The sequence below is a fragment of the Peromyscus californicus genome, unplaced genomic scaffold (genome assembly GCF_007827085.1).
Source record: "Peromyscus californicus insignis strain IS unplaced genomic scaffold, ASM782708v3 Scaffold_5__1_contigs__length_169319896, whole genome shotgun sequence".
In the NCBI taxonomy this organism is placed as follows: Eukaryota; Metazoa; Chordata; class Mammalia; order Rodentia; family Cricetidae; genus Peromyscus; species Peromyscus californicus.
In genome coordinates, this window is record NW_026294573.1 from 161,254,612 (window position 1) to 161,265,002 (window position 10,391).

At 45.3% G+C, this 10,391-nt stretch overlaps 1 long non-coding RNA gene across 1 annotated transcript; it reads left to right on the top strand.

Moving 5' to 3' along the window:
* The first annotated feature begins 2,392 nt into the window (after positions 1-2,392).
* Positions 2,393-9,251, top strand: LOC128097664 (uncharacterized). The gene is made up of 2 exons (XR_008213938.1): positions 2,393-3,062; positions 3,387-9,251. It is a non-coding gene; the product is annotated as an uncharacterized LOC128097664 (long non-coding RNA).
* Positions 9,252-10,391: the final 1,140 nt, after the last annotated feature.

The following is a 10,391-nucleotide window of genomic DNA, read 5'->3' on the forward strand; positions in this document are numbered from 1 at the left end:
CAGCCCACCATCCTGCCACCATCGTTCCTTACGTGATGGACTGTGATCTGCTCAAACTGTAAGCCAAAAATAAACTGTTTCAAGTTGCTGCCTTTTTAAAAAGATGTATTACTGTTCTTACTGATGTGTGTGTGTGTGTGTGTGTGTGTGTGTGTGTGTGTGTGTGTGTGTGTGTGTACTTCCCATCCGTGTGCAGGTGCCCGTGGAGGCCCTGGAACTGGAATCACAGGTGACTGGATGCTGAGAACTGAACTCAGCTCCTGTGAAAGAGCCCTTACCTGCTGAGCCATCTCTCCAGCCCTTCAGTGGCTCCTTGTCATGCATTTGGCTACAGCAGTGAGAAGAGTGATTCACCACGCAAAAACATGAGCTCAGCCCCAGACACAAGCCTAGATTTCCCATCTTACCACTGTGGTTCCATATCATGAAGGTCTTAATGGCAACATATTTCCTTTGATTATTAAACACATCATTCAGACGGAAGTCAGAGGGGGAGGGAGGGAGGTTGGAGGTGGAAATTATCAAGATACATTGTGTACACATTTGAAATTGTTGAAGAATAAATAAAAGATATTAAAAATGAATACATCATTCAAAACAATGCATATAGATGATGACTTTTGGGAAACTTCTTATTTTTTGCACTTGGCACAAGTTCCACCCATTTATTTTTGGTAGAATGATCTATTTCCTGTCTGTTTTCTCTTCAGACACATGATCTTGTGGAGAGTAGGGCTGGTGCCTGCCTTTCTCACAGATTTCCGCGGCACTTCCTACCCCCTAGCCCAGAGGTTGGATAAGTGAATCATTTGAAAACTCAGCTTTCCTTGGGAAGGAGGAGATGAAGGATCATAGGGAGGATGATGCTTGGCCAACAAAAACTCAATGCTGGAGGACTCAGCCACTGTGCCCTGCTGTTTCTCAGCATTTTCTTTGGTGTGGTCTTCAACAAAACATTGATACCAGAAGTGAGATTCAGCCCGAATTAAAGTAAAACAACAAAATAAAAATAAATAAATGAATAAAAATAAAAAAGTAAAATCATGAAATGGCAAACATCTTTTAAAATCTTTGGACAAATTAATTCCACACCTTGCTTGTCAGCCTCATCCCCGCCATGTTTCTGCCAGGCGTATAGCTCAGCTGGGTTCTCTTTCATGGCAGGCTTTGAATACATGGCCTTTCCTTTATCTTGCCTGCTTTGTGCTGCCACAGAGTCTCTCCTGTGCCTGCCTGCCTCCTTTTTACTCTCTGGCTCTCAGCCTGGCAGCCACTCTCTATACCACACAAACTTGGGCTCCATTTGTGTGCTTCTGAGTGGTGGGTTTCACCATCTATAATAAAAAGTAGCACTCTAGGGGACTGGAGAGATGGCTCAGCAGTTAAGAGCACTGGCTGCTCTCCTAGAGGTCCTGAGTTCAATTACCAGCACCCACATGGCAGCTCACAACTGTCTACAATGGAATCTGATGCCATCTTCTGGTGTGCAGATGTACGTGTAGACAAAACTCTCAAAATAAATAAATGAATAAATATTTTTGAAAAGGGAAGATGTTTTTAAAAAAGGAGTAGCATGCTACACTGCACCTTCCTTATGTATTGAATTCTTTCTCCAAAATGTGAGTTCCTAAGACCAATAAATTTGTCATAGCTGATATGCCCAGAACTTGCATAAAACAAGTCCTCAGCGAGTCTTTGGGAGCCAGTGAGGTGGCTCAGCAGCTAAAGGTACTAGCCACCAAGCCTGATGACCTGAGTTTGATCCCTGCCATCCCCAAGGTGGAAGGAGAGAACTGACTCCAGCAAGCTGTCCTCTGACCTCTGCTCAAGTGGCATGTGCATTCATACACACTTGTGTGGACACACACACACTGAATAAATAAACGACTGTAAAAAAAAGAAAGTATTTGTGGACTGGAGTGTAAAATAGGAAGTCAATGTCCTATGGAAACATCCCCCCCCCACCCCCCCACCCCCCCGCATTGCTCACTTTATTATGGTCAAGGCAGCTTAAACCACCCACTTAATGCAATATACCTATGTGTGTCACACATAAATAGCTACTTGAAAATTTGTGAAAAGACTGAAAAATAATCAAAGGCAGCCGACTTTTGCAATTCCATTTGCAAAAGAAACCATGTATGACTCCTCCCCAGGGTGAGGGCCATAATACACAAGACCGACAGTTTGGCCAGATTCCGGAATCCCTTACTTCTACGTTCAGCTGGATTTCGGACCTCCACCACTCTGGTGTGTTGTGAGCAAACCTAAGCCTTTCTCTGGCTTCAGCACAGGCTAAGTGGTCCAGCATCCTTGTGTCAGGCCTTACAAAGGTTAGTTAGGAGCCTGTCTTTGAGATGAAGGCTGAGAACTTCCAAGACTTCTGGGAAGGAAGCAACAGGAACAATTCCTCACTGTTCTCTGCTGAGACAAACGAACCCACGTGGGGGAGGGGAGACCCCACTCTCTGATCCATAACCTTTCCGTGTGAAGCCGCACATCGGGGTGACACAAGTAATTAGCTGTCAGGTGCTGGTCTTTGCTGTCAGAGGCCAATTTTGAGATTAGTGTTAATTGCAGGGGGCCCTAACGGCCTTTGCTCTCCACCCAGCAGCACCCGGCAGGCGAGCTGCCCTCCGCAGCCTGCTGCCGGGTTCCTTTCGGCTTCCAGGACTGGGGCTGGCAGAGTGGAATCAATTATGGGCCAGAGAGGATTTTCCCACAGGTCTCACTTGGAGATGAACGGCTATTCCTGCTGCCCAGACAGCTGGCCGGACCGTCCACTGGGAAAGGAGCCTGTGGAGGGGAGTGCGGGCCCTGTCAGCAACACTGCTGACAGTCCATCCGTTATCCACAGGGCTTGGCAGAGGGTGGCTGAGCCACCCCTGCCTGTCCCCACGCTGCCTGGCTTCGGCACCTACCCTGGCTTCTACTGCATCCCAACATCCAGTGGCCCAAATGGAAGAACCGAGAAAAATCAAATCCACTTTGCCTGGGGGTCAAGAGGAAACAGAGAAAGTGAAGGGCATGGGATGGACACAGCCTGATATTAATGTTTGGAAGTAAGTTAGGTGCAAGTTTTGTATGTTTAACTATTTTTAGGATTGTGCTTTGTGTCATTTTGCATCTGTTAGGGTCACCCAGACTTTATGGCCATCTCCAAAGACTTAAGGCCAGACATTTCAGTGTTCCAAAAATCTCTCCCTATCAGGTGTTCTGCTTAGCAACAGTAACACGATGTATGTAAGGATGTTTACCATCAATTGTCCACCCTGATTTATATTTTTAGCTGAAATTTTTAGCAAGAATAATACCTTTAATGTAGGCAAACTATATTTTCTGTATTTTAATCATTTGTCTTTTGCCTCTTTTTTTTTTAAATCTAGGTTAGTGCCAACAACCCCACCATAGTTTTAACAGGATTACAGACTACTTAGAAACAAGCCGTTCCTAAATGGTAATGTACCAAAGCCAATTTACCAAAGACATTGAACACTTTTAGTTTTTGACCGATGAATTAACTATTCCACTCTCCATGACGAAGGCATTTTAAATGACAATACAAGTCCACTGATGTGGGGAGATGGGGTTCAGCTGGTAGACTGCCTGCCTGCCTGGCATGAACAAGGGGCCAGGCAGGATGAGACAGGAAGATCAGAAGTTCAAAGTCATCTCTATTCCACATCAAGTTCCAGTGCAGCCTGGGAATATTCAGAGGGAGAGAGAGAGAGACAGAGACAGAGACAGAGACAGAGAGACAGAGAGAAATACTAAAAGAAAGATATAAACACCAGTGCCACCTATGAAATGTAAAATATTAATGGATAAAAATATACCAAATGTTCCTGACTCCTTTTTGTTTTATTCTTTTAGGAAACTGGCATTAAGGCTTTGGATACCAGGTCTCATGTAGGCCCAGGCTGGCCTCAAATTCAGTATGTAGCTAAAGATAAACTCCTGCAGCTGCGTCCCCAGTCCTGGATTACAAGTGACACCCTGTTTGTGTGGGGCTAGGGACTGCACCCTCAAGCATGCTAAGGGAACACCAACAAGCCAGCTACCCCCCCACAACCTTCTTTTGTTGTTATTACAGCTTTTGTGGTTGGTTTGTGTGAGAGAGGCTCCCAGCTGTCCAGAGTGGCGCTGAACTCACGCTATCATCCTGCCTCAGGTTTCCTAGTGCTGGGATTATAGGAGCTTCCCTATCCGCATTTTTTTTCTTTTTCCTTTTCTTTTTTATGCACATAAAATTTCTATGGATCTTTGAGGGAGTTAGCTGTATAATTAAAACAGTCCTTGATTACAGTTATTCAGTTCAAAATTAAATAAAAGCAGGCAAATAATCATGAGTCTGAAATATAAAACAGTGGAATGTGGTTGTCCTTTGGGTGACAGGTTTGAGGCAGGATGTCTCTTGGAAACAACCGAGATAAAAGTATGGGCGCCCCCTGACCGTACCTCTGGAAATCAAAGCCGAGTGATGGGGAGAACTAGTTCTCTTTCTTGTGACTGGTTCCCTGGTCTCCACTTGGAGGGACGCTGGAGGTAGGGGAGCAGAGGTGTTAGGAATTTGGAGCCCCCCACCTGTGTGTATATGGGGTAAGGGACTCATAGGTGACTGCTCTGAAATGCACCCATGACAACCCTAAATGCTAAATCCCAGAATGAGGTCTGTGTGGCCAACACTCCATTGTACAATGTCCTGGTTAACCTTGAGCCATCTTGACTCCCTGGTGACTGACTAAAATAATGCCCACACCCAAATGAACCAGACCCAAAGTCTATACAATTCAGCGAATGTCTATGCAGTTAGAATGGGCATTTGGAACAGAAACTGTGAAACTTCATACTATATTTTACACTTTCAGTACTGAATCTATTTTATGTACTTGCCCACTACTCAAATAGAAACTCCATGACAGAATCAGAACTAGAAAAACAATTAGCATTTTCTCCTCTGGCATAACTGTCCATTACCTGCACTCAGTCCTGGTTAGCTTGGGTGTGTGTTGTTTATATTTATTTTCAAGTTTTTAAATAGTAAGGTTTGCATAATTAAAAATAAAATATAACTTAAAAAACAACAACCAAGTCACTCTATTCTCTTTGCAAGCACCGTGCAGTCTCAGGTTGGCTGAGGCACAGGAGATGTGAGCTGTGATTCACTACTCTATTTTCTGCTTTTAGAACATTTCCCAAGTTTGCCTATGGTGATATTTTATTTGTATTAAAATGTTATTTGTATATTAATAAATAAAGTTGCTCGGGGGTCAGAGCTATTAGCAAGCCATAGGAAAGCAGGGCAGTGGTGGCGTACACTTGTAATCCCAGCACTTGGTAGGCAGAGCTGGGTAAGTCTCTGTGTGTTCAGGGATACAGCCATTATTGGATACACATGCCTTTAATCTCAATACCAATCATAGAAAACCTGGAGGTCTATACAGACAGGCCGTGATGAGGCGGTCATGTGGTTGGGTTTACAACCAATGAGAAGGCAGAACAGGAACTCTATATAAAGACTTTAACACAGGGGTAGCTCTGGTTCGGAGAGGTAGGACCACTGCGGGAGGAAGGGTAAGGTTTTAGCTCTTAGCTCTGACCTCTTGGCTTTCTTCTTTGCATTGGTTCTGTGTTTCTTATTTAATAAGAAGGTTGGTTACATTTACAAATGGCGTCCAACGTGGTGGCAAGAGTTTACACCTAAAAACTGAGAAAAAAGATTCTAAAACGGAGCTAAAAACAGTTCCTAATTGTCTCTCTCAAATGAGTGGCAGCTGCTGGTTTGAGCTACTTGTGGGTTTCTGGTGTGCACGCTCGACCTGCAGTATGGCGGGAATGAAGCCTCTGCAAGTGGCACATTAAGCTGTGTGGTGGATTTAGCCTTTGCTAGTATAAAACAAAAAAAGAAGTTTCTGGGCTACACGCTGCTTGGCTAAAAGCATAGACCCACAATAGCTCCCAGAGCTGGCGGTAAACGTACTTATCACCACCATGTTGGGAAGCTGAGGTGGGCTGAGCCAGCAGCCACAACTGCTGCAGTTTAAAGCAATAGATTCACAATAAGACAGATTCAGATGTAATAGTTTAAATGTGTGTAAAATATACGTAGGCTTGAAAGAGACAAAAAAGTGATATATAGTTATATAAACAAATACATAGTTTTAAAAAATAAAGTCTTTAAAGAGACAGTAAAATTAATATAAAAAATAAGCCACGTAAAGATGAATATTACACAGAGAATCTGGATTGTGTTGTCTTTGGGACTTTTAACTGCAGAAAAATATTTGATCGTAAAAGATGTTGAGGTAAACCAATATGTATATTTTAAAGGTACCTTGACTTCAAAATTTGGATATAAGGATATGTTGCTTTGGAAAAGAGTCTCTGCTTTTGTTCCCACAGAAAGTCAAAGGCTACGGATTTGTTCCAGATTAAGATACATCAGGTTTGACCAGCCAAGACCCCCTGAAAGGTCTCCAATGACACCATGGCCCAGATGATCCAACATCCAGAACGATTTCAAGGCAACTGGCTCAGACGATACAGCCTCATGGACTATTCCATAATCCTAAAATTTTCTTTGTGTCCCCATAAGATACAGTGGCCCCCTCCAGCAGGAAGTAGTAAGAGAAGCCACACCCAAATTCCCAAATTGTATGTAATTTTACTTTGTTAAGGTTAAAACCTTCCTTTTTGGGAAAAAAAGGGGAAGTGCTGTGGGATGTTCTGTGTGGCAAATGTGTTGCTGATTAGTCAATAAATAAAACACTGATTGGCCATTGGCTAGGCAGGAAGTGTAGGCGGGACAAGGAGGAGAATAAAGCTGGGAAGTGGAAGGCTGAGTCAGAGAGACACTGCCAGCCGCCACGATGAGAAACAGCAAGTGAAGATGCCGGTAAGCTACGAGCCATGTGGCAAGGTATAGATTAATGGAAATGGATTAATTTAAGCTGTAAGAACAGTTAGCAAGAAGCCTGTCACGGCCATACAGTTTGTAACCAATATAAAGTCTCTGTATTTACTTGGTCAGGTCTGAGCGGCTGTGGGACTGGTGAGTGATAGAGATTTGTCCTGACTGTGGGCCAGGCAGGAAAACTCTAGCTACATTTGCCCCTTGATTTTATTGGCTGAAAATTACATTCTCTCCATTCTGGCCAACAGAGATGTCCAGCTGAGCCAAGGCCACCCTTCCGTGGGCGGATGTCGCTGCACCCAACACGTTCTGAGCTGTCTTCCTTCTCCGCCCTTGGCCTACGAGGTTCTCAGGAACGGACGTCTCTCCTCTTTCCAGTAACGTCTAGCACGGAGACAGACGGCTGTCAACGAACATTTGGGAATTGTGAAGAAGTAGGTGTGGGCGGATGATGGAGGAGGCGAGATGACAACAGAAGGGAGGAGCCACTTGCTGAGGAGTCGTGACACATTTCCGTACTGTGCGGGCCAAGTCATGGGAGGTCATCATCCAAGCCAGGTGCATGGTCCTTGTTCTCCTGGGACCAGCTAGTACTGTGACTAGACACAGAAGGTCAGGCTACCCACAGAGACCCACCACTGGCAATTACACACAAAAAGCTGGGTCAACTGTGTAACAAATTGGCACTTACTGACATGTTACTAAATGCAAGGAGTGCCAATGGTTCCATGACCCTGGAATATGACCCATGCCACATTTACTTTTCTTTTCTTTAAAAAAGATTTATTTATTTTATTTTCTCTGTGTGACTGGTGCCTACAGAGGTCAGACAAGGGCATCAGATCCCTGGAACCTGAGTTATGGATGGCTATGAACCACCTGTGGGTGCTGGGAATTGAACTCAGATCCTCTGCAAGAGCAGCAACAAGTGTTCTGACTGCTGAAACATCTCCAGGCCCACATTTGGTTTTCTAAACAGCAGTAAATGAAGGTCTTCCCTTGACCGTATAGTTGGATTTAACTCCAGATTCCATTATCCTTTTAAGGTTTCACCCCTTTGTGTGTCTGAGAGAGCAGAGTGAGTTCCCAGAGATTCACAATCCAGGTTGATTAAGGGGAGCCTCTGGCCTTCGGCTCCGCAGGTTCACTGAGGGAGGCACATTTGATCCCTTCATTCCCCAGAGCGCTAAGACCTCCAGAGTGTCCCACAGTGAGCCTTAGACATGCACCATGTCTCCCGGGGTCAAACAGCTTACTGCTGGGTGCCCAGACACTCACCCGTGCAGCTGAGGGCACCGCCACTGTTGGGCGCCCAGACACTCACCCGTGCAGCTGAGGGCACCGCCACTGTTGGGTACTGAGACACTCACCCGTGCAGCTGAGGGCACTGTTTGCAATAGGTTGAGGTCCGCCAAGCCACTCACAGGACAACTTCTTGGGATTTCAAATGTGGGCGCGGTGTTAGGAGAGCCCCCTATCCGATGTCTTTCTGAGATCAAGATCCCCCACCTTGAAAGCTATCCTGCCACACAGGCAGAAGAGAAATGACATTTCCTTTTATTCTTCACCAAAGCTTTCAACTATTTAAAATTTTAAATTAACACACATAAGTGCTAGTGCTTGTATTTATGACTTATGTGGTATTTTATACTTTTATGTATAAGTTGCACTTTGTTTTCAAAAAGAAAAGGGTGAACATCTACCCCCTCAAATTACTTCTTCATGGAAAAGCCGTTAAAACCCCTTTATTCTCGATAGAGTCACCTACTGTAGAAGCAAACACCGGAATCTTGTACTCCTGCCTAGCTACACCGCCTTTCCCCATCTCCTCACTTCTCCAATCTCCTGTCTCTAGGAAACACCGTTAGTCTCTCAGCTGCTATAAGAACAACTTTTGAAAGAGTCTAACCCGGAGTGAGCTCCTGTGGTGCTTGTCTTTCTATTCCTGGCTTATTTCACTTGACAGGATGACTTCTAGTTCCAACTGTACTGTTATTAATGATGCCATTTCATGCCCGCCCCCCTGCTTTATGCTTTAATTGTATTCCATTGTGTAAATTCACCGTGCTTTCCAATTTGTTCAAAGATTAATTTTTTATTCACCGGTAGTAAAAATCCAATGATATGTAAATACTCCAATCCTGGGTTGAGGCGATGTAGGTCTACAGGGGTGTGGGGTGGGCTAGGTGCCAGGACTAACTAAATATGAGGCATTTGGAAACAGAAACATGCCCTGGGTATTTATACAGTCTGCTTACTGTCTTGACGTTCTACTTCATAAACAGGTCTGTAACAGATGCTAGTCTTACAAATATTAAATTGATGCCTTTTATTTTCATGGCATGGTTACATGTATCTGGCCTTGAACATACTATAGAGGTTAGGCTGGCCTTGAACTCCTGATTCCCCTGCCTCCACCTCCCAAGTGCTGGGATTCCAGGCATGCCCAGCTAAATTGGTGCATTTAATTCTCAACTTTTTGTTACTTGACATCTCATAAATTTTCTTAGGAAACCAAGTCAAAAGGGCAGAACAGAGACAGCATCCTACAGGCTTTGGACCAAAGGGAAAGGAAGCTTGTCTAAGTTCCTCTCAGTTCCTCAAAGAACAGCTTATCCCATCAGATTATAAAGTTCATTTCTCCATTTAACGTTTTGTCCAAGAGGTCAAAATGTTAAATTTAGACGAGGATTGTGTTTTCTGAGCCAGCGAATTTGGAGACCAGAGAGAGGGAGGAGGAGGAGGAGGAGGAGGAGGAGGAGGAGGAGGAGGAGGAGGAGGAGGAGGAGGGCTAAGGCGGCTTCCTAGCTCTCTTATTTGGATTCAGTCCCCCTGAAAGACTAAGTGAGACAAGCTGGGGACTGTCTAGTCTCGGGTCTCTGCTGTTGCTCCTCTGGGAGCGGAAGAGCAAGTCTGTTTGCTTGTGCCCAGCACCATTACACAAAGTGGAGGCAGAGGGCATCCCAGCGTTTTTGAGTTATTCACAGCATATCTGCTGGGAGTCGTTACGTCTCCAAGGGGGTATTGTGGGAGGTAAGGTGTCTAACAGTAAGGACCAGGTAAGGTTGAGGGCATCCGGGCTAGAGACCACACAGCAGATGGCTGAAACTCAGCACTGGCAAAACCAATGACAGCCTAGGGGAGATCCGGGGCATGGGGAAGGCTCGGCCCTGGCTGGGTTTGAGCAACGTCGGCCTCACGGACATCAGCTGTGCCTATCGGCAACAGACACCAGCCCAAAGCCCAGGAAGCGCTCAAGCCAGCCATCCCTGGTGGGCCTCAAACAGCCGCTTTGCAGCTGGTCCAGAGAACAGCAGGGCAGTCTGCGGCCCAGGCACCCAGCTGCCCCCAGGTCACTGGGATGCTCCATCCACCCACGGACGTCACGCTATGCTTCTGGAGAAGACACACAGGAAAGAAAAGCATGGAGGGAGCAGCTGGGTCACTCCCACAAACTGCTGTAGTAGATGGCCCTGGA